The sequence below is a fragment of the Mobula hypostoma genome, chromosome 12 (assembly GCF_963921235.1).
Source record: "Mobula hypostoma chromosome 12, sMobHyp1.1, whole genome shotgun sequence".
Classification (NCBI taxonomy): domain Eukaryota; kingdom Metazoa; phylum Chordata; class Chondrichthyes; order Myliobatiformes; family Myliobatidae; genus Mobula; species Mobula hypostoma.
This window is the reverse complement of record NC_086108.1, coordinates 111,863,820-111,887,844: the sequence shown is the minus strand read 5'-3', so window position 1 is coordinate 111,887,844 and position 24,025 is coordinate 111,863,820. Positions and strand designations below refer to the sequence as shown.

Sequence of the window (24,025 nt, the reverse complement as noted above, 5' to 3'; positions counted from 1 at the left end):
GGGGAGAGGGGGGAAAGGGGGAGGGGGAGAGGGGGGAAAGGGGGAGGGGGGAGGGGGAGAGGGGAAAGGGGGAGGGGGAGAGAGGGGAAAGGGGGAGGGGGAGGGGGAGGGGGGAAAGGGGAGGGGGAAGGGGGGGAGTGGGGAGATGGGGGAGGGGGAGAGGTAAAGGGGAGGGGGAAGTGGGGAGAGGGGAGATGGGGGAGGGGGAAAGGGGAGGGGAGAGGGGGAGGGGAAGTGGAGAGAGAGGCGGGAGAGGGAGGGGGTCAGAGAGAGTGGAAGGGGAGAGAGAGGGGGAGAGGGGTGGGCGGAGATGGAGTGGGAGGGGAGAGAGAGGGGGAGAGGGGTGGGCGGAGAGGGAGAGAGAGGCAAGGGGGGAGAGGAGGCAGGGGAGAGAGGGGGAGGGGAAAGGGGAAGGGAGAGAGGGGAGGGAGGGGGAGAGGGAGGAGGGAGGGGAGAGGGAGGAGGGAGGGGGAGAGGGAGGAGGGAGGAGGGAGGGGGAGGGGGAGAGGGAGGGGGAGGGTGAGGGAGAGGAGGGAGGGGGAGGGTGAGGGAGAGGGGGGAGGGGGGTGAGGGAGAGAGTGGGAGGGGGTGTGGGGGAGAGAGGGGAGGGGGAGGGGGTGTGGGGGAGAGAGGGGGAGGGGCAGGGGGAGAGAGGGAGAGGGGCAGGGGGAGAGAGGGGGGAGGGGGAGAGGTAGGGGGGTGGAGAGGGAGAGGGAGGGGAGAGGGATGGAGAGTGGAGAGGGATGGGGAGAGGGATGGGGAGAGGGATGGGGAGAGGGAGGGGGAGAGGGAGGGGGAGAGGGAGGGGGGAGAGGCTCTCCCTCCCTCACCATCCCGTTTCCCCTCTCTCTCGCCCTCCCCGCTCTCCCCCTCTCCTTCCCCCCTCTCCCTTCTCCAGCTCTCGGCCCTCCCCCTCTCTCCCTCCCTCTCCTCTCCCAGCCTTCCCCCCTTATCCCCTCTCCCCTCCTCCCCTCTCTCCCCCTCACCCCTACTCACCTCTCTCTCCCTCCCCCTCTCCAGGCCATCTCTGTCCCACTCCCCCTATCTACCCCTCCCCGTCTCACCCCATCCCCCTCTCCCCTCCCCCTCTCTCTCCCCCTCTGTCCCCTCCCCCTCGCCTCTCTCCCCTCCCCCTTTCTCCTCCTCCCCTCACCCCTCTCACTTCACCCCCTCCCTCTCCACCCATCTCTCTGTCCCAATCCCCAACTACCCCTCCCCCTCTCTTTCCCCCACCTCCTCTCTCCCCCTCCCCGTCTCCCCTTTCTGCCCTCTCCCCTCCCTCTCCTTCCCCCTCTCTCTCCACCCCACCTCCCCCATCTCCCCCCTCTCCCTACCACCCTCTCTCTCTTCCCCTTCTCCCTCTCCCCCTCTGTCCCCTCCCCCTTCTCGCCTCTTTCCCCCTCCCCTCTCTTCCTTCCCCTCTTCCCCCTCCTCCTCTCTCCCACTCCCCCGTCTCCCCTTCCCCCCTCTCTCTCCTCCTCTCCCCTCCACTCCTCTCTCCCTCGCCCCCTCCCCCTGTCTCCCCCTGCCCCTCCCCCTCCCCCCTCTCCCTCCCCTTCCCCCTCCCCCTCTCTTTCTCCCTCCCCCATCTTTCCCTCCCCCTCTCCCTCCCCCCTCTTTCTCCCTTTCGCCCTCCCTCTCTCCCCCTCCCCCTCTCCATCCCCCTCTCCCTCTCTCGGTCCCCCTCCCACCCTCTCTCTCCTCCTCCCCCACTCTCGTTCCCTCTTTCTCCTTTCCCCCTCTCTCCCCCTCTTCCTCTCTATCTCCTTCCCCCTCTCCCCTCCCCCTCTTTCCCCCTCTCCCTTATCTCTCCCTCCCCCTCCCCCTCTTTCCCCCTCCCCTCTCTCCCCCTCCCTGGTCTCTCTCCCTCCTCCTCCCACCCTTCCCCCTCTCAGTCTGCCCTTCAACCCTCTCCCTCCCTCCCCCTCTCCCCTCCTCTCTCTCCCCCCTCTTTCCGCCTCCTCCTCTCTCCCCCTTCCCGTCTCCCCTTCACCCCTCCTTCCCCCTCGCTCTCCACCCATCTCTCTGTCCCACTCCTCCTATCTACCCCTCCCAGTCTCTCCCCCTCCCCCTCTACCCCTCCCCATCTCTCCACCTCCCCCCTCTCTCCCTTCCCTCCCTTCCCCCTCTTTCCCCATCTCCCCCCTCTCTTCCCCTCCCCCTCTGTCCCCTGCCGCCTCTCACCTCTCAACCCCTCCCCTCTCTCTTTCCTCCTCCCCTCCTCTCTCCCTCCCCCTCTCTTTCTCACTTCCCCCTCTCTCCCTCGCCCTCTCTCCCTCCCCCTCTTTCCCCCTCCCTCTCCTTCACCCTCTCTCACCCCCCTTTTCCCTACTCCTCTCTCCCCCTCCCTGTCTCCCCTTCCCCCCTCTCTCTCCTCCTCTCCCCTCCACTCCTCTCTCCCTCACCCTCTCTCTCCCTCCCCCTTTCCTTCCCCACTCTCTCTCCTTCCCCCTCTCCCCCCTCCTTCCCCACCCCCTCCCTCTCTGTCTCCCTCTCCCCCTCTCCTTCCCCTCTCTCCCTCTCCTTCCCCCTCCCCCTCTCTTTCCCCCTTCTCTCTCCCTCCCCATCCCCTCTCTCCCTCCCTCTCTCTCTCCCTCCCCTTCCTCCTTCTCGCCCTCCCCCCTCCCTCTCTCACCCTCCCTGTCTCTCCCCCTCCCCCTCTCCCACTCTCCCTCTCTCTTCCTCCCTCTCTCGGTCCTCTTCCCACCCTCTCTCTCCCCCTCCCCCACCCTCATTCCCTCTCTCTCCTTCCCCCCACTCCCTCCCCCCTCTCTCCCTCCCCCCGTCTCTCTCCCTCCCCCTCCTCCATCTCTCTCCCTCCCCCTCTTTCCCCCTCACCTCTCTCCCCGTCCCCGGTCTCTATCCCTCCTCCTCCCACCCTTCCCCCTCTCAGTCTCCCCTTCAACCCTCTCTCTCCCTCCCCCTCTTCCTTCCCCTCCTCTTTCTCCCTCACCCCCTCCACCTTTGCCTCCCCCCTCTCTGCCCCTCCCAACACCCTCTCTCTCCTCCCGTCCCCCTCCCCCCATCCCTCCTTCCACCTCCCCCTCTCTCCCCCTCCTCCTCTCCCTCTCTCCCCCACTCCCTCCCCTTCCCCACTCTCCCTCCTCCTCTCTACATCCCCTCTCTCTCCCTCCCCCTCTCTCACCCTCCCCTCTCCCTCCCCTCTCTCTATCACCCTCCCACCCTGTCGCTCCCCTCCCCTCCTTTCTCCCCCCATATCTGTCCCTCTCCCTCCCCCCTCTCTCTCCTTCCCCCCTCTCTCTCCCCCCTCCCCCGCTCTCTCTCCCCCTCCCCCTCTCTCCCTCCCTCCCCCTCTCCGTCCCCCCTCTCTCTCCCTCCCTGTCTCTCCCTTTTCCCACTCTCTGTCCCCCCTCTCTCTCCCCCCTCTCCCCCCTCTCTCTCTACCCTCTCCCTCTCCCTCCCTCTCTCTCCCCCTCTCTCTCCCCCCCTCTCTCTCTCCCTCCTCCCTCTCTCTCTCTACCCTCTCCCTCTCCCCCCACCCAATTCTGCGGACGGAGGGTGAGTCCCATCTCCTGAGCACTCACACCTCGGCCTCACTCACAGGGGAGGAACTAAACTTGCTGCTTCCTCGTCCACTGCTCTCACCAACTAACACTCAACACTCATCTCCCCCCTGTCATGGTTTCCATTCTGATGTCGCGTGACATCACAATCGGTCAAATGTAACTTCATTTCCAGTTCCAGAATTTTCAAAACGACACCCAATCACCATGGTAACAGTGGCTAAAAATAGGTTGGGTTCACCCATGTCCCTCAGGGGGGAGATCTCTTGTCCCACATGTGACTCCTGACCCAGACTGTTCTTGGACACCCTCTGAAATGTCCCAGCAGCTCCCTCCGTCACACCGTCACAGCAACACTGACGTCCAAACGGGAACCTTGGGAAATTGTTTGCAATACACTCGGCATTTAAATGACACAAAAATGGGCTTTTTGCAACAGCAGTACAGAACATGACGATCATAATTAATTTAAATAAATTAATGTAAATTATACATATCTTATTTGACACTGAAAAGAAAAATATCAACAGTAATTCAAATTGAGGGAGGGTTAGAACATAGAACTGTGCAGCGCAGAACAGGCCCTTCGGCCCACGATGCTGTGCTGACCAATATAAACCGCCATGATCAATCTGACCCTTCCCTCCTACACGGCCCATACGTCCGGATGAAGACTTGGCATAAAATATTGACTGTTTATTCTGTCTCACCTGCTGAGTTTCTCCATTTTCTGTGAGTGGTCATTCCATATCCCTTCTTGTGGACTGGAAAGGAAGGGGAAGACAGCTGAATTAACAGGTGGGGAGAGGGTAAGGGGGATAGCTAGAAGGTGGTAGGTGATGCCAAGTGTGGAAGGGCTGAACAGGAAGGAATCTGATTGGAGAGGAGTGAGGGCCATGAAAGAAAGGGAAGCAGGATGACACAGGGGAGAGGTGGTATGCAGTTGAGGAGAGGTAAGAGGCCAGAGTGGGGAATCGAAGAAGAGGGGAGGGAGAAAGTGATATCCTTGCCATCAGATTGGAGGCTGCCCAGATGGGATATAAGTTGTTGCTCTTCCACCCTGAGGGTGGCCTCATTGTGGCTCAAGAGGAGGCCATTGACTAACATGTCAGAATGGGAGAGGGAATGGGAATTAAAATGGTCAGCCACTGGGAGGTTCTTCTTTTGGCAGATGGAGCAGAGGTACTCGATGAAGCAGTTGCCCAATTTACCATGGGTCTCACCAATGTAGAGCAGGCTGGATCGGGAGCACTGGGTACAATAGACGACCCCAGCAGATTTGCAGGTGAAGTGTTGCCTCACCTGGAAGGACTGTTTGGGCCTCTGAGTGGAGATGAGGGAGGAGGTGACTGGGCAGGTGTAGCACTTGCAGGGATAAGTGTCGGGAGGGTGATTAATGGAAAGGAATGAACGGACAAGGAAATCATGGAGGGAGTGATTCCTGTGGAAGGCGGAAGGGGTGGGGTAGATGTATTTGATGGTAGGATTTCTTTAGAGATGTAGGCTCACCAGGGCCCTGTACAACTGCTGAAGGACCTCTTTGCTCTTATACTCAATTCCCCTTGTTACATAGGCCAGCATGCCATTAGCTTTCTTCACTGCCTGCTGTACTTGCATGCTTACTTTCAGTGACTGATGTTCAAAAACACCTAGATCTCGTTGTACTTCCCCTTTTCCTAACTTGACTCCATTTAGATAATAATCTGCCTTCTTGCTCTTACCACCAAAGTGGAAAACCTCACAGTTATCCACATTAAACTGCATCTGCCCACTCACCCAGCCTGTCCAAGTCACCCTGCATTCTCATAACATCCTCCTTACATTTCACACTGCACCCAGCTTTGTGTCATGGGCAAATTTGCTAATGTTACTTTTAATTCCCTCATCTAAATCATTAATATATATTGTGAACAGCTGCGGTCCCAGCACTGAACCCTGCGGTACCCCACTGGTCACCGCCTGCCATTCTGAAAGGGACCCGTTAATCGCTACTCTTTGTTTTCTGTCAGCCAGCCAATTTTCAATCCTCGTCAGTACTCTGCCCCCAATACCACGTGCCCTAATTTTGCCCACTAATCTCCTATGTGGAACTTTATCAAAGGCTTTCTGAAAATCCAGGGACACTACATCCACTGGCTCTCCCTTGTCCATTTTCATAGTTACATCCTCAAAAAATTCCAGAAGATTAGTCAAGCACGATTTCCCCTTCGTAAATTCATGCTGACTCGGACCGATTCTGTTACTGCTATCCAGATGTCTTGTAATTTCATCTTTTATAATTGACTCCAGCATCTTTCCCACCACCGAAGTCAGGTAAACTGGTCTGTAATTCCCTGTTTTCTCTCTTCCTCCCTTCTTGAAGAGAGGGACAACATTAGCCACCCTCCAATCCACAGGAACTGATCCTGAATCTATAGAACATTGGAAAATCATTACCAATGCGTCCACGATTTCTAAAGCCACCTCCTTAAGTACCCTGGGATGCAGACCATCACGTCCCGGGGACTTACCAGCCTGCAGACCCAACAGTCTATCCAACACCATTTCCTGCCTAATATAAATTTCCTTCAGTTCCTCCATTGCCCTAGGTCCTTTGGCCATGGCCACTATTATATCTGGGAGATCGTTTGCATCTTCCCTAGTGAAGACAGATCCAAAGTACCTGTTCAACTCATCTGCCATCTCCTTCTTCCCCATAATAAATTCACCCGTTTGTCTTCAAGGGCCCAATTTTGGTCTTAACTATTTTTTTCCTTTTCACATACCTAAAGAAGCTTTTACTATCCTCCTTTACATTCTTGGCTAGTTTGCCTTCATACCTTATTTTTTCTCTGCGTATTGCCTTTTTAGTTACCTTCTGTTGCTCTTTAAAAGTTTCCCAATCCTCTGGCTTCCCACTCGTCTTTGCTATGTTATACTTCTCTTTTATTTTTATACTGCCCATTACTTCCTCGGTCAGCCACGGCCTCCCCTTACTCCCCTTAGGATCTTCCTCTTTGGAATGAACTGATCCTGCACCTTCCGCATTATTCCCAGAAACACTTGCCATGGCTGTTCCACTGTCATCCCTGCTAGGGTGTTGTTCCGTTGAACTTTGGCCAGCTCCTCCCTCATAGCACCATAGTTCCCTTTGTTCAACTGACACTTCCGAGTTTCCCTTCTCCCTCTCAAATTGTAGATTAAAACTTTTCATATTATGCTCACTACCTCCTAATGGCTCCTTTACCTCGAGGTCCCTGATCAAATCCGGTTCATTGCACAACACTAAATCTAGAATTGCATTCTCTCTGGTAGGCTCCAGTACAAGCTGTTCTAAGAATCCATCTCGGAGGGACTCCACGAACTCCCTTTCTTGGGGTCCAGTACCAACCTGATTCCTCCAGTCTACCTGCATGTTGAAGTCCCCCATAACAACTGTAGCACTACCTTTGCGACATGTCAGTTTTAACTCTTGATTCAACTTACACCCTACATCCAGACTACTGTTTGAGGGCCTGTAGATAACTCCCATTAGGGTCTTTCTACCCTTAGGATTTCTCAGTTCTATCCATACTGACTCTGCGTCTCCTGATTCTATGTCCCCCCTCGCAAGGGACTGAATATCATTCCTCACCAACAGAGCCACCCCACCCCCTCTGCCCATCAGTCTGTCCTTTCGATAGGACGTATAACCTTGAATATTCATTTCCCAGGCCCTGTCCACTTGAAGCCATGTCTCTGTGATTCCCACAACATCATACTTACCAATTTCCAACTGTGGCTCAAGCACATCCACTTTATTTCTTATACTCTGTGCATTCATATATAATACTTTAAATTCATTACTCCCCTCACCTCCCATATCAATTCCTATTTCACTTGGCCATGCTGTACGATCCCTTCTTGAGCTTTCTGCTCTGTTGATTCTGCTGTCTTTCTGAACTTTTCTTATTCTCACTTCCCCTTTATCTCCATCCTTATGTTTCCAGTTCGTCCCCTCCCCCCCCCCACTACTTAGTTTAAACACACCCGTGTTACAGAGGCAAACCTGCCTGCAAGAATGCTGGGGCCCCACTTATTAAGGTGCAACCCGTCCCTTTTGTATAATTCATCCTTACCCCGAAACATACCAAGAATGTAAATCCTTGCTTCCTGCACCGGTTCCTCAGCCACACATTCAGATCCATCATATTTACCATATTTATGCTCTATTCTTGGTTGGTGCAGCTGTAACGAAACTAAATTTCCCTCAGGATTAATAAAGTATATCTATGTATCTATCTATCTATCTAGATGGGGTAGATAATCAGAATCCTTTTTGCCGGGATAGGAAATTTAGAAATAGAGGGCTCGGGGTTAAGGCGAGAGGGGAGACTGGTTGCATCACCATTTGGTCTGGAGGGGCCACTGCACAGGATCAGAGAGAGCTGTAAACTCAGCCAGTTCCATCACGAGTACTATTCCCTCTAGCATTGAGGACATCTTCAATTGGCAAAGCCTCATTAACACAGCTTCCATCATTAAGCACCCCCATCACCAGGACATGCCCTCTTGCCACCATCAGGGAGGAGGTACAGAAGCCTGAAGACACACACTCAATGTTTCAGGAACAGCTTCTTCCCCTCTGCCATCAGGTTTCTGAATGGGCAAGGAACCCATTAACACTACTTCACTACTTTAAAATTCCTTTTGCACTACGTATTTAGATTATTAGATTAGATTAGATTATGAGTACACGCAGTCCTCTGTTATTGTCATTTAGTAATGTATGCATTAAGAAATGATACAATGTTTTTCCAGAATGATATCATGAAAACACATGACAAACCGACTTAAAAACTGATAAAAACCACATAATTATAACATATAGTTACAACAGTGCAAAGCAATACTGTAATTTGATAAGAACAGACCTTGGCACGGTAAAAAATCTCAAAGTCTCTCGAAAGTCCCATCATCTCACGCAGACAGTGAACCTCTAGCACCGCAAACTTGCCGATGCAGCATCCTGGAAGCATCCGACCACAGTCCGACTCCGAGCCCGTCCGAAAACTTCGAGCCACTGACCACCTCCTGACACCAAGCACCGAGCACCATCTCTGACGAGCTCTTCGACCCTGGCCCCGGCAACAGGCAATAGGCAAAGCCGAGGATTTGGGGCCTTCGTCTCCAGAGATTCTCGATCGTACATTAGCAGCGGCAGCTAAGCAGGCATTTCAGAAGTTTCTCCAGGTGTTCCTCTGTACTCTCACGGCTGTCTCCATCAAATCCGGATTGTGCACGGCCCCCCTAATTACACTTATCGATATCATTCGGAACGGCCGCGCGGGCAGCATCGCGCCATCTTCTCCTCCCTCCTCTTATTTAATTTCATTTCTATTTTTAAATATACTTTTCATAGTAAGTTATAGTTATTTATTATTATTTTGTATGGGAATGTTGTGCTGCCGCAAACAACAAATTTTATAGCATATGCCGGTGATATTAACCTGATTCTGATTCAGACAGTGAACAGAGATCAGCTTCTGATTCAAATATATTCATCACGTGTACATTGAAACATACCGTGAAACACATCATTTGCGTTAACAACCAACACATCCGGAGGGTGTGCTGGGAACAGCCCACAAGTGTCACCACACATTCCAGCACCAACATAGCACACCCACAATGCTCGGCAGAACTACATAAACAACAACAAAAAAACCAAACAATGGCAAAACTTGCTCCTTTCCCATCCCACCTACACACCTACTCTAAACATTCAAAGTACATTTAATTGCGAGAAGGGGATGGCTTTTTTGCAAGAGACAGGGTGAGAAGAGGAATAGTCCAGATAGCTGTGAGAGTCAGTAGGCTTATAGTAGACATCAGTGGATAAGCTGTCTCCAGAGACAGAGACAGAAAGATCTAGAAAGGGGAGGGAGGTGTCGGAAATGGACCAGGTAAACTTGAGGGCAGGGTGAAAGTTGGAGGCAAAGTTAATAAAGTCAACGAGCTCAGCATGCATGCAGGAAGCAGCGCCAATGCAGTCATCAATGTAGCGAAGGAAAAGTGGGGGACAGATACCAGAATAGGTATGGAACATAGATTGTTCCACAAACCCAACAAAAAGGCAGGCATAGCTAGGACCCATACGGGTGCCCATAGCTACACCTTTAGTTTGGAGGAAGTGGGAGGAGCCGAAGGAGAAACTATTAAGTGTTAGCACTAATTCCGCTAGACGGAGCAGAGTGGTGGTAGAGGGGAACTGATTAGGTCTGGAATCCAAAAAGAAGCGGAGAGCTTTGAGACCTTCCTGATGGGGGATGGAAGTATATAGGGACTGGACATCCATGGTGAAAATAAAGTGGTGGGGGCCAGGGAACTTAAAATCATCGAAAAGTTTAAGAGCGTGAGAAGTGTCACGAACATAGGTAGGAAGGGATTGAACAAGGGGGGATAAAACCGTGTCGAGGTATGCAGAAATGAGTTCGGTGGGGCAGGAGCAAGCTGAGACAATAGGTCGGCCAGGACAGGCAGGTTTGTGGATATTGGGTAGGAGGTAGAAACGGGAAGTGCGAGGTGTGGGAACTATAAGGTTGTTAGCAGTGGATGGGAGATCCCCTGAGCGGATAAAGTCGGTGATGGTGTGGGAGACAATGGCCTGGTGCTCCTTAGTGGGGTCACGATCGAGGGGTAAATAAGAGGAGGTATCCGCGAGTTGTCGCTGTGCCTCGGCAAGGTAGAGGTCAGTACGCCAGACTACAACAGCACCCCCCTTATCGGCGGGTTTAATAATAAGGTTAGGATTAGTGCGGAGGGAGGGGAGAGCAGAGCGTTCCGAAGGAGTGAGGTTGGAATGGGGACAAGGTGCAGTGAAGTCGAGACGGTTGATGTCCCGTCGGCAGTTAGCGATAAAGAGATCCAGAGCAGGCAGAAGACCAGAGTGGGGTGTCCATGAAGAAGAGGAGGGTTGAAGATGGGAGAAGGGGTCATCGGTGGGGGTGGAAGAGTCCTTGCCGAAGAAGTAGGCTCGGAGACGGAGACGGCGGAAGAAAAGTTCTGCATCATGGCGAACACGGAACTCGCTGAGGTGTGGGCGAAGGGGGACAAAGGTGAGGCCCTTACTGAGGACAGAGCGATCTGCCTCCGACAGCTGAAGGTCGGAGGGGATGGTAAAGACCCGGCACGGATGAGGGCTGGGATCAGAGGGGGGAGGGGGGAGGCTGGGGGAGTCAGTGGAGAGGGGATGGTTGGGGTGAGAGAAAGATGGAGCCTCTGAGGGCCCAGGAGCTGACGGTGGGATCTGAGGGAGACGGGGTTGCAGAGTGGTGGTGGGGGAAGGGGAGACGGGAGTCACAATAGCAGCACATAAAGACCCGGCCTGGAGTCGCAGTCGGTGGTTGCGCATTCACTTTGAATGTGTCCATGGTTGTTGCTGGAGTCCGGGTTTTGAATATGTCCTGAGGTGTTGGAGCCGGCGAGATCAATGGCAGAGGCAAACTGAAGTTCATGCCTGCTAGATTCATGGCCAGTAAAGACACAGACTTGCAGTTACCCCAAAGACTACTCGTTCACCCAGCATCCGACATACCACAGGCTCTCTCTCTCCCTAATAAGAGATGTCTCCGGTTCACAGTGAGCGGGGAGACATAACAAGCAACTTGTTGGTTTACGACATTTTACTTTACTGACGTAGAAGAAAAAGATGCCACACTGGGTGCTATTACTTTGTCTTCAGGATATAATCTTGATGAATGGTGAATATGTGGAATCTTTTGCTGCAGGCAGCTATGGAGGCCAAAACTTTATGTATATTTAAGGCAAAAGTTGACAGATTCTTGATTGGTCAAGCCTATAGGGAAACGGGGAGAAGGCAGGAGATTGGGGCTGAGAGGAAAATTGAATCAGCCATGATGAATGGAAAAACAGACTCGATGGGCCAAATGGCCTAATTCTGCTCTTACATCTTATGGTCTTATGATCTTATGGAATGTTGTCCAAAGAGGAGGCGAGGATGCTGTGTCAGTTGTGGCTGTTGTTCAAGGCTGTGAGAGATGAGAGAAAGTAGCTTATCCTACAAAGTTACATTTGATAGCACGAATTTTACGTCAATATTTCATTGTTACCACATACAGGGAGCGAGAGAGAGAGAGAGAGACAATAGAGCAGTCATTCTCAGCCCTGTACAGATTACTGGAAATAAATCACATTTCTGGTGGAGTTTGTACAGAGAGGATGGTCTGGAGTCTGGAATTGGTGCTGGGTCTGTTCATAACCACGATGTGGAACCACAGTTTCAACAAGCAACTTTCCGTTGCTTTACCTTGTTTGTGTGATGATCCAGATCTGTGCCAGCCCCTCCATAAAGACAATAACGTCCAATTCGAGGTGAGATATTTTATTTATATTTATTTGGAGATACAGCACAGAACAGGCCCCACCGGCTTAACGAGCCGTGGCACCCAGCAACCAACTGATTTAAACCTACCCCAATCACAGGGGATTTACAATGACCTACTAACCCACTAACCGGTACGTCTTTGGAATGCAGGAGGAAACTGGAGCACCTGGGGGAAAGCTATGTGCATGCAGAGAGGAATGTTCAAACCTGCCTATAGAGGAGGCTGGAAATGAACTCCAAACTCTGACAGCTATGCTACCGTGGCATGCCATGTGAGTTCCTCTCTGTAAGATGCTACGTCTGGTTAAGTTACGTTCTAATGGGACATTGGTAGGATGCAGGGCTGTGCTGACATATGGCAGATAGTGTTTAATGTGGACAAGTGTGAAGTGATTCACGTTGGAAGGTCAAATTGGAAGGCAGAATACAGAGTTAATAGCAGGATTCTAAAGAAGTGTGGAGGAACAGTGGGATCTTGTGATCCATATCCCTAGATCCCTCAGTATTGCTACACAAGTTAATAGTTTGGTTACGAAGGTACATTGCGTGTTGACCTTCGTTAGTCGAAGGATTAAGTTCAAGAGCCAAGAGGTAATGTTGCAGCTCTAAAAACCCTGGTTAGACCACACTTGGAGCATTGTGTTCAGTTTTGGTCACCTCATTCCAGGAAGAATGTGGAAGTTCTAGAAAGGGTGAAGAGGAGATTGACCACGATGCTGCCTGGATTAGAGAGCATGTCCTATAATGATGGTCTGAGTGAGCTAAGGCTTTTCTCTTTGGAGTGAAGGAGGATGAGAGGTGACTTGATAGAGGTGTACACTGGTAAGAGGAAAAGAGATTGGAAGACTGAAGATGGATCTTATTGAAACCTACCAGATGTGGAGAGGTCATGATAGTGTGAATGTGTGGATGATGTTTCCTATAGTGAGAAGTCTAGGACCAGAGGGCACAGCCTCAGAATAGACATACCTTTAGAACCGAGATGAGGAGGAGATTCTTTAGGCAGAGGTTATTGGATTTCATTGCTACAGACGACTGTGGAAGTCAAGTCAATCGGTATACTTAAGTGAAGGTTAATAGGTTCTTGATTAGTCAGGGCTTCAAAGATTACAGGGAGAAGGCAGGAGAATGGGGTTGAGAGGAATAATAAGTCAGCCATGATAGAATGGTGGAGCAGACTCAATGGGCAGAATGGCCTGATATTATCCTCCCGTTAAATACAATCCAATTCTTGTTAGCTGCCACCACAATCCTTTCATGGAAAGTCAGCGGGGTATGGTGGCCTAGTCATTAGTGCAATCACAATCAGCAATTGGGATTCGATTGCAGCTGCTGTCTGGAAGAAGTTTATAACTCCTCCCTGTGACTGTGTGGTTTTAGTCTGGGTGCTTTTATTTAGTTTAAATTGGAATGGTGTTCGGGGCAGATGTAATGGTCTGAAGGGCCTGTTCCTCTGTGGTACTGTTCTGTGTTAAAGAATCCTAGAGAACAGCAGCTCAGAAACAGACCCTTCGGTCCATCTAATCCATGCCAAACTATTATTCTGCCTGTTCCCAGGACCTGCACCTGGAGCACAGTCCCCCATCCATCCATGGACTTAGCCAAACCTCTCTTAAGTGTTGAAACTGAACCCACATCCACCACTTCTGCTGGCAGCTCGTTCCACCCTCTCACCATCCTCTGGGTGAAGAAGGTCCCCATCATGTTCCCCTTAAACATTTAACCTTTCACCCTTAATGCATGACCTCTGGTTCACATCACACTCAACCTCAGTGGAAAAAACCTGCTTGCATTTACCCTCTCTACACCCCTCATAATTTGGAATACATCTATTGTATCAAATCTCCCGTCATTCTCCTAAATTCTAGGGAGTAAGTCCCAGCAACATCCTAGTAAGTTTTCTCTGCACTCTTTCAATCTTGTTGATATCTTTCCTGTAGTTAGGTGGCCAAAACTACACACAATACTCCGAACTAGGCTTTATCAACGGCTTATACAACTTCAGCATAACATCCAACTCCTGTAATCAATACTTTGATTTACGAAGGCCAATATGCCAAAAACTCTCTATGACCCTATATACCTGTGATGTCACTTTCAAAAGAATTATGGACCTGTATTCCCAGATCCCTTTGTTCTACCACAATCCTCAGTTACCAATCGTTCACTGTGTCAGACCTACTCTGGTTGGTCCCACCAAAATGCAACACCTCACTCTTGTCTGCATTAAATTCCATCTGCCATTTTTCAGCCCATTTGTCTAGCAGGTCCAGGTCCTACCTCAGGCTTTGATAGTCTTCCTCACTGTCCACTAAGCTCCTAAATTTGGTGTCATCCACAAACTTGCTGATCGAATTTATCACATTACCAACCAGATTCCTGAAGGTTGCCATAGCCAGGATGAAGGGGAGGGGTTGTGGGGATAAGCTACCACCAACTATTAAATCCTTCCAACGGAGAGCATCTCAAATAGCCTCTGACAACCAAGTCCAGCTCCTGGCCTTCACGTGTGATTTAGCTACTAAGCCTTGCGGAACCATTTCTACTGAAAAGAGGAGGGGCAAAGGTGGGTTACTGGTGCCTTAAAACCAGTCGCTCCGGGTAGATGGGCCTCTTCAGCCATGGTTGACAGCTGATCTCGGAGAAGGGAAGCTCTGATCTCAAATCTCCTCTGCCCTGCGGAAATAACCATTCACAGGGAAGGCTTCCTCAGTAAACCCTGGAAAAACCCAGAACTGGAGTCCCTAAGGCAGCCCTATGTTGAGTTCAACGCTGACTGGTAACTCCTGCGTTGCCGTTGTGAGCACACTTTATCGGTTTCTGCTGTTGCTTTGAATTTTTATCAGCTGCATGGAGAGGGGAAGGCTGCTACATGGGCAACAGCTTGCTCTCCACATCGTACTGCCCTGGCTTGTGTAGACAGCTGGGATGCAATCTCCATGGCTTACCCTGTCCAACGTGGCCTCCATCCAGCTCATTGATATAGATGACAAACACCAATGGAGCCGGCATCCCTGTGAGTGAGCCCTGCTCCTTGTGAAGTTCCTCTGCACTGTGTTCAGTTATACAAATCTATATCATTGTATGGGACATTGATGTCTTCATTACCTCAGATGGCAGCTTTGTTTTTATTCAAGGTCTTTGCCTTTCACTTTGGGAATGCCGAACTGAAGCATTATGATTGGTCAAAGATTACAACAATTGTAATCCCTCCAGATATGGACCTCCACGCTGTCTGTACTGCACATGCAAATAAAGCTCAAATAGTCTTGAAAGGTAACTCATTATATCCCAGTTGATAGAGTGAATAGTTTGTGATTATAAGCTCAAGTTCAGTTTATTGTCACGCAACCGTACACATGGACAGTACACCACGCATTAGGGTTAGAAACAACGTTCCTCCGGACCAAGGTGCACAACACAGTACATATAACTCACATACAACCGTACACATGTATACCGTCAAACAAAACAACGTTCCTCTGGACCAAGGTGCACAGAACAGTACAAATAATTCTTATACAACCGTACACATGTATACCGTCAAACAAAACAACATTCCTCCGGACCAAGGTGCACAGAACAGTACATATAACTCACATACAACCGTACACATGTATATCGTCAAACAAAACAACGTTCCTCCGGACCAAGGTACACAGAACAGTACAAATAATTCTTATACAACCGTACACATGTATACCGTCAAACAAAACAATGTTCCTCTGGACCAAGGTACACAACACAGTACATATAACTCACATACAACAGTATACATGTATACCGTCAAACAAAACAATGTTGTTCTGGACCAAGGTACACAACACAGTACATATAACTCACACATAACACATAAAGTAATATTACCACAAGCAAAAAGGTGTATTTATGACACAAGTTAAAAAGTAAACAGTATAAGGCTACTGTTGCTTCATACGTGATGAGACCTGGGTGGTGGCGGGGAGTTCAGTAGTCTCGTGGCCCGGAGGGGGAAGGGGCAGGGAAAATGCTGTGTCCCATTCTAACAGACCTTATCATCATACTGTGGTACCTCCTGCCGGCTGATAGGGGGTCAAACAGACTATCTCAAAGAGTCATAGAAAAGTACAGCAGAGAATCCGGCCCTTTGGCCCATCTAATCCATGCCAAATCATTCAAACTGCCTAGTTCCATCAACCTGCACCTGGACCATAGCCCTCCATAACCCTACTATCCATGTACCTACCCAAATTTCTCTTAAACGTTGAAATCGCACTCACATGCAACTTGCGCTGGCAGCTTATTCCACAATCTCACCACCCTCTGAGTGAAGAAGGTTCCCTTCATGTTCCCCTTGAACTTTTCACCTTTCATCCTTAACCCATGACACCTGGTTCTAGTCTCTCCCAAGCTCAGCAGGGAAAGCCCGTTGCGTTTATCGCTCATAATCTAAATGTCTAAATGATGAATAAGCGTTAGGGTGTAGAGATGGGTGGAGCAGTAAATCTTATTCTTTCACGGTGGTGCGAAGCATCAGTTACTGACGGGATGGAAATGACCCTGATCCAAGTGTTTTGCTTCGCTGCTGCAGTGAAAAACAGGAGTCCATTAGACCAGAAGACCATAAGATCAAAGGAGCAGAATTAGGCCATTCAGCCCATCAAGTCTGCTCCGTGATCACTATGCTACTGTACTGCTTTAACATTCTGTGGAAGACCCTTGGAGTCAGCAACAAGAATTGGAATGCACATAATGGGGAAATATATTCGGGAAATACCATAAGACATAGGAGTAGAATTAGGCCTTTTAGCCTATAGTGTTTGCTCCACCATTCTATCATGGCTGATTCACTATCCCTCTCAACACCTTTCTCCTGCCATCGTCCCGTAACCTTAGATACCCCGGCTAATCAAGAACCTATTGACCTCTGCTTTAAATATACCTGATGACTTGACCACCACAGCCACCCGTGGCATTGAATTCCACAGATTCATCACCCTCTGATTAAAGAAATTGCTCCTCACTTCTGTTCTAAAGACGTGTCCTTGTATTCTGTGGCTGTGCCCTCTGGTACCACCTCTGGAACTTCTCCAATGCCAGCACATCCATTCTTAGGTAACGGGTCCAAAACTGCTCAAATACTCAATCCTACCGCTGTCGATCTGAAGCCATGTAGATGCCAGCCTAGTAACAGTAATATTAGGTGAAGTAATAATTGTGTCATGGAAAATTTTCTCAGATGCGAGCAACAGATTGTCTGCAATAGACTGCAGTCAGTAAGACCATCCTCACTATCTGATCAGTCAGTAAGTAACGTGGTCACCATCCGATCACAGTCCTTAAGCAATGTCCTCAGCAGCTGATCACAGTCAGGAATTACCGTCCAGACCAGCTGATCATGCGCACACGGGGAGAATGTACAATCTCCTTACGGGCAGCAGCGGGACAAGTACCTGGTTTGCTGGTCAGTCATGCATTGTGCTAACCACAACACTCCTCTGCCACCTCCGTACAGCCCCTTCTGTGCATGATGTTGTGCCAAACTTAAAGCCTACGCCAAGATCACATTCTTGTTCTGACATCTCAGTCCATGGTCTCCTCTTTTGCCATGATAAGCCCACTCTCAGGTTATCGGGGCCACACCTCAGAATCCCTGTCCAAAGCCTCCAACCTGATGGCATGAACATCAGTTGTTCCTTCCAGTAAGTTTTTCCCTTCGCCTTACCTCTTCTTCTATTCCCCACTCTGGCCTCTTTCCTCTTCTCCTCATCTGCCCATCACCACCCCCTGGGACCCCTCTTCCTGCCCTTTTTCCTATGGTCACCAATTCTCTCCTATCAGATTCCCTCTTCTCCAGAACTTTACCTTTCCTCCCCACCTTGCTTCACCTATCACATTCCAGCTAGTACTCCTCCCCCTCCCCCCACCATTTTGTTCTGCCGTTTCCCCCCCCTTTCCTTCTCGTCCCGATGAAGGGTCTCAGCCCAAGACATCGATAGTTTGTTCATTTCCATAGACGCTGCCAGACCTGATGAGTTCCTTCAGCATGTCATGTGTGTTGCTCTGGACTCCCAGCATTTGTGGAATTTCATGTATTCAATCTAACCCTTCCCTCATACATAGCCTCCATTCTTCCGTCATCTGCACTGGGACTTTTGTCCTTGGGGCTAACGGGTGATGTCATCGAGGTGTATAAGATGACGAGGGGCACTACGGTAGTGTGGTTGGTACACCGCTGTGGCAGCTCGGGATGTTTCTGTTCATTTGTATGTAAGGAGTGTCAAAGTTCTCCCCATGACCACGTGGTCTTTTCTGGGTGCTCAGTTTCCTCCCACAGTCCAAAGACATACTGGTTAGTTGGTTAACTGGTAAATTGTCTCGAGATTAGGTTAGGTGGGTTGCTGAGCCGGAAGACTGGCATCTTTAAATAAATAAACAACTAAGGTTGGTTGCCATTGGTACTTTTCTCAAAGTGAGGAAGCCTAAAACCAGAAAACACAGATTTAAGGCTCTCAGTTGTGTGAGGAAGACACAACCATTAGACATAGGAGCAGAATCAGGCCTTTCGGCCCCTCGACTCTGCTACACCATTCCATCGCTGCAGATTTACTGTTCCTCTCAACCCCATTCTCCTGCCGTCTCCTGTAATTCTTGACACCCTGACTAATCAGGAACCTATCAGCCCCCACTTTAAATGTACCCAATTACAGTATCTGTGGCAAAGGATTCTATTGATTCACCACCCTCTGGCTGAAGAAATTCCATCTCATCTCTGTTCTAAATGGACATTCCTCTATTCTGAGGCTGTGCCCTGTGGTACGAGACTCCCATTATAGGAAACATCCTCTCCACTGCCACTCTATCTAAGCCTTTCAATCTTAGTTTCTCAGTTTCAGTGAGATCCCACCCTCTTCATTCTTCAAAACTCCTGTGAATACAGGCCCAGAGCAACCAAATGCTCCTGTTATTTTAACCCTTTCATTCCTGGAATCTGTCATAAACTTCCTCTGGACCTTCTCCAGTGCCGGTGGAAGCGATAGGCAGTGGCAATTGCACAGATGGATTGGCATAGATAGTCATCTCTGCCAGCACGGTTGAGTTGGGTCGTACTGTGTAAATCAATGACTCATCGACTCTAAATTACATAATGCAATGTTAGTGGAAATGATTCAGGTGGAAGTTGTCGTCGTTGCCTGTGTTGTCCTGCTGAACATTGTGGTGTGCTCTGTTGGTGCCCAGATGCATGGTGACACCTTCAGGCTGCCCCCAGCACATCCTTAGAATGAGAATCAGAATCAGGTTTAATATCACTGCCGTATGTGGTGAAATTTGTTGTTTTGTGGCAGCAGTACATTACAATACACAATAATAAAATCTATAACTTACAATAAGAAGGACATAATTAAAAAGCAAACTGAATTAAACAAGTAGTTCAAAAAGACATGGGGAAAATAGTGGTCATGTCTTCATTGTCCATTCAGAAATCTGATGGTGGAGGAGAAGAAGCTGTTCCTAAAATGTTTACTGGAATTAAACACACTCCCATGTTGTGTCCACTGCAGCCACCAGGTCTTAGTGAAATATGTATCCATCCCTCCACACCCCCAACCACTGTGACTTTATCTTTTGCCAATCACCTGTCCAGCTCTTGACTCCATCCCTCCCCCTCCTGTCTTCTCCTATCACTTTGGATCTCCCCCTCCCCCTCCCACTTTCAAATCTCTTACTAGCTCTTCCTTCAGTTAGTCCTGACGAAGGGTCTCGGCCTGAAACGTCGACTGTACCTCTTGCTAGAAATGCTGCCTGACCTGCTGCGTTCACCAGCAACTTTGATGTGTGTTGCTTGAATTTCCAGCATCTGCAGAATTCCTGTTGTTTGTGACTTTATCTTTTCCTGTTTGTCATCTTGTGTACAGACACTCCTGAGCCTAGTGTCACTTCATGGACAAGAAGGTTCCTTGTTGATCAGAGTCAACCATGGGTGATACGTCCTTTCTGTTTTACGCACGCCATATGCAAGCCAGGGCAGTACAATATGGAGACGGTCAGCTCTGTGCTATAATGTTCTTATATTCTATGTTTTAATTCTCTCTAAACTGTGTTTCTCTCTGCCCTCCTTCAGGTGACTTATCAGTCAACCACTTGACAAACAAGAGATTTCGAAACATTTGGATTAAATTCATTCTAAGGTTCATAAAACAGACATATATGGATGGAATATATTTAAATGTCCCGGAGAAAATTGAAAAAGGGTCTCATCTTTATCACAAAGTAACTGAGACGGTTAGAGAAATTTCATCATACTTCCGTGAAGAACTACCTGGATCTCAGGTAAAATAAAAGGCCAGAAATTTCAGACTTTTAGCCCAGAATGATAGGAATTCACTCCACAAAACACAAACAAATGTTCTCAGCTAAGTTCAAAGTCCAAAGTACATTTGTAATCAAAGTACATCCACGTCACCTTATTCTTTTTATGTAATTATGTAGAGATGCAGCTCGGAATCCTTCTGGCCCTTTAAGCTGCATCATTAACAGCCCCTGATTTAATCCAGACCTAATCACAGGGACAACTAACCTACTGACCAGTATGTCTTTACACTGGGAGGAAATCGGAGCACCTGCACAAAATCCATGCTTTCCACAGGTAGGACATGTAGATTCCTTACAGAGGACACAAGGATTGAACTCTGAATTCTAATGCCCCAGGCTGTAATACATCACACTAACTGCGAAGACACCATGAAGTCACCCATACTACCCTGAGATTCATTTTCTTGCAGGCACTCATGGTAGAACAAAGAAATACAATAGTATCAATGAAAAACGATACACAAAAGCTGACAATAATCTGCAAAAAGACATGCCATTCAAGTAGAGAATAATAATAATAACAATAATGCAAGGCTTACTGAGAAAGTAAGGATGCATGGGATCCAAGGGGACATTGCTTTGTGGATCCAGAACTGGCTTGCCCACAGAAGGCAAAGAAGTGGTTGTGGACAGGTCATATTCTGCATGGAGGTCGGTGACCAGTGGTGTGCCTCAGGGATCTGTTCTGTGACCCCTACTCTTCATGATTTTTATAAATGACCTGGATGAGGAAGTGGAAGGATGGGTTAGTAAATTTGCTGATGACACAAAGGTTGGGGGTGTTGTGGATAGTGTGGAGGGTTGTCAGAGGTTACAGCGGGACATTGATAGGATGCAAAACTGGGCTGAGAAGTGATAGATGGAGTTCAACCCAGATAAGTCTGAGATGGTTCAATTTGGTTGGTCAAATATGATGGCAGAATATAGCATTAATGGTAAGACTCTTGGGAGTGTGGAGGATCACAGGGATCTTGGGGTCCGAGTTCATAGGACACTCAAAGCTGCCGTGCAAGTTGACTCTCTGGTTAAGAAGGCATACCTTGGAATTGAATTTAAGAGCTGAGAAGTAATGTTACAGCTATATAGGACCCTGGTCACACCCCACTTGGGGTACTGTGCTCAGTTCTGGTCACCTCACTACAGGGAGGATGTGGAAACTATAGAAAGGGTGCAGAGGAGATTTGCAATGATGTTGCCTGGATTGGGGAGCATGCCTTATGAGAACAGATTGAGGGAATTTGGCCTTTTCTCCTTGGAGCGGCAGAGGATGAGAGGTGACCTGACAGAGGTGTATAAGATGATGAGATGTATTGACCGTGTGGGTAGTCAGAGGCTTTTTCCCAGGGCTGAAATGGCTAACACGAGAGAACAGTTTTAAGGGCTTGGAAGCAGGTACAGAGGAGATGTCAGGGGTAAGTTTTTTTACGCAGAGAGTGGTGAGTGCGTGGAATGGGCTGCCGGTGACGGTGCTGGAGGCCGATACGATAGGGTCTTTTAAGAGACTCCTGGATAGGTACATGGAGCACAGAAAAATGGAGGGCTATGGGTAATCCTAGGTAATTTCTAAAGTAAGTACATGTTTGGCACAGCATTGTGGGCCTTAGGGCCTGTATTGTGTTGTAGGTTTTTGATGTTTCTTTGTTTTTATAAAAATAAATAATCAAGTTCAAGTTTATTGTCTCTCATCCATATGCATATATATCACCCAATGGGCCAAGGTGCACAACACAGTTCATATAACTCACAAACACACAGAGTAATATTAGCATAAATAAATTAACATGTAATAAATTATGTTCCAGAATATTGGCAGTTAGCATAAGGTGTATATCCAACTCAAGTTTAAAAAGTACAGTAAAACACAACTGGCACTTTATCAGTGATGAGTTGTAGAGTCTTTGAAAGTAAGTCCATGGGATGTGTAACAAAACACATAAAAGTTGCTGGTGAACGCAGCAGGCCAGGCAGCATCTCTAGGAAGAGGTACAGTCGATGTTTCCGGCTGAGACCCTTCCATGGGTTGTGTTTAGTGATCGGTTCGGTGATGATGGGAATTTAGCAGAACACCAATAACTGTGAGGCTAAATACAACTCCAGCACCATATACTCGTTTGGGGATGACACCACTGTTGTGGGCCTTATCAAACATGGGGATGAATCAGTATACAGGAGGGAGATTGAAAACTTGGCTGAGTGGTGTAATTACAATAACCTCTGAATCTATGTCAATAAGACCAATGAACTGATTGTGGACCTCAGGAGAGGGAAACCAGAGGCCCGTGGGCCAGTAATCATCGGAGGATCAGAGGTAGAGAGGGTCTGTAATCCAAAGTTCTTTCAGAAGTGGGGAATGAGGCACAAAACTTGTTGCTTCACAATCGTTTTATTAAGTATTAATAGAGCAAAGGAAAGTTGAAAGTTGAAGTTCATCCCTGTGGCATGAACAGTTCCTCTGTCCACATCTACTCTGTTCCATTCTCCCCCTCTGATCCACCCACAGCCCCTCTTACATTCCAGTACCCTGCCCTCATCCTGTTCTTTCTGACCCCAGCTTATTTTATCCGCCCATCACCAACACAACACACTCAGGCCACAAGACCATAGCAAACACTACTGGAGTAGAATCAGGCCATTTCTCCCATTGAGCCCAATCTACAACTCCATCTGTCTGATTTATTATCCCTCTCAACTCCATTCTCCCTTCTTCTTCCCTTAACCTTTGACAACTTTACAAACCCTGAACCTATCAACCTCTGCTTCGAATATACCCATTGACTTAGAAACATAGAAAATAGGTGCAGGAGTAGGCCATTCGGCCCTTCGAGCCTGCACCGCCATTCAGTATGATCATGGCTGATCATCCAACTTGGAACCCCGCCCCAGCCTTCCCTCCATACCCCCTGATCCCCGTAGCCACAAGGGCCATATCTAACTCCCTCTTAAATATAGCCAATGAACTGGCCTCAACTGTTTCCTGTGGCAGAGAATTCCACAGATTCACCACTCTCTGTGTGAAGAAGTTTTTCCTAATCTCGGTCCTAAAAGGCTTCCCCTTTATCCTCAAACTGTGGCCCCTTGTTCTGGACTTCCCCAACATTGGGAACAATCTTCCTGCATCTAGCCTGTCCAATCCCTTTAGGATTTTATATGTTTCAATCAGATCCCCCCTCAATCTTCTAAATTCCAACGAGTACAAGCCCAGTTCATCCAGTCTTTCTTCATATGAAAGTCCTGCCATCCCTGGAATCAATCTGGTGAACCTTCTTTGTACTCCCTCTATGGCAAGGATGTCTTTCCTCAGATTAGGGGACCAAAACTGCACACAATACTCCAGGTGTGGTCTCACCAAGGCCTTGTACAACTGCAGTAGTACCTCCCTGCTCCTGTACTCGAATCCTCTTGCTATAAATGCCTATAAATGACTTGGCCTCCACAGCTCCATCTGTGGCAATTAATTCCACAGATTCACCACCCTCTGGCTAAAGAAATTCCTCCTCATCTCTGTTCTAAATGGATGTCCCTCTGTTCTGAGGCTGTGCCCTCTGGTCCAAGACTCCTCAACTATAGGAACAGCCTCTCCAAGTCCACTCTATCTAGATCTTTCAATCTTCATAAGTTTCATTGAGGTCCTCCCCTAATTCTTCGGAACTCCAGTGAGTAAAGGCCCAGAGCCCTCAAATGCTCCTCACACATTAACCCTTCCCTTCCCAGAATCATTCTCGTGAACCTCCTCTGGACCTTTTTCAATGCCAGATAAGGGGCACAAAACACCTCACAAGCAAAA

The 24,025-nt window shown here is 48.9% G+C and overlaps 1 protein-coding gene across 4 annotated transcripts in view; it reads right to left on the bottom strand.

Moving 5' to 3' along the window:
* Window positions 1-24,025, bottom strand: part of LOC134355273 (di-N-acetylchitobiase-like) — a 55,030-nt gene that overhangs the window by 13,943 nt on the left and 17,062 nt on the right. The gene's annotated exons all lie outside the window — the stretch shown is intronic.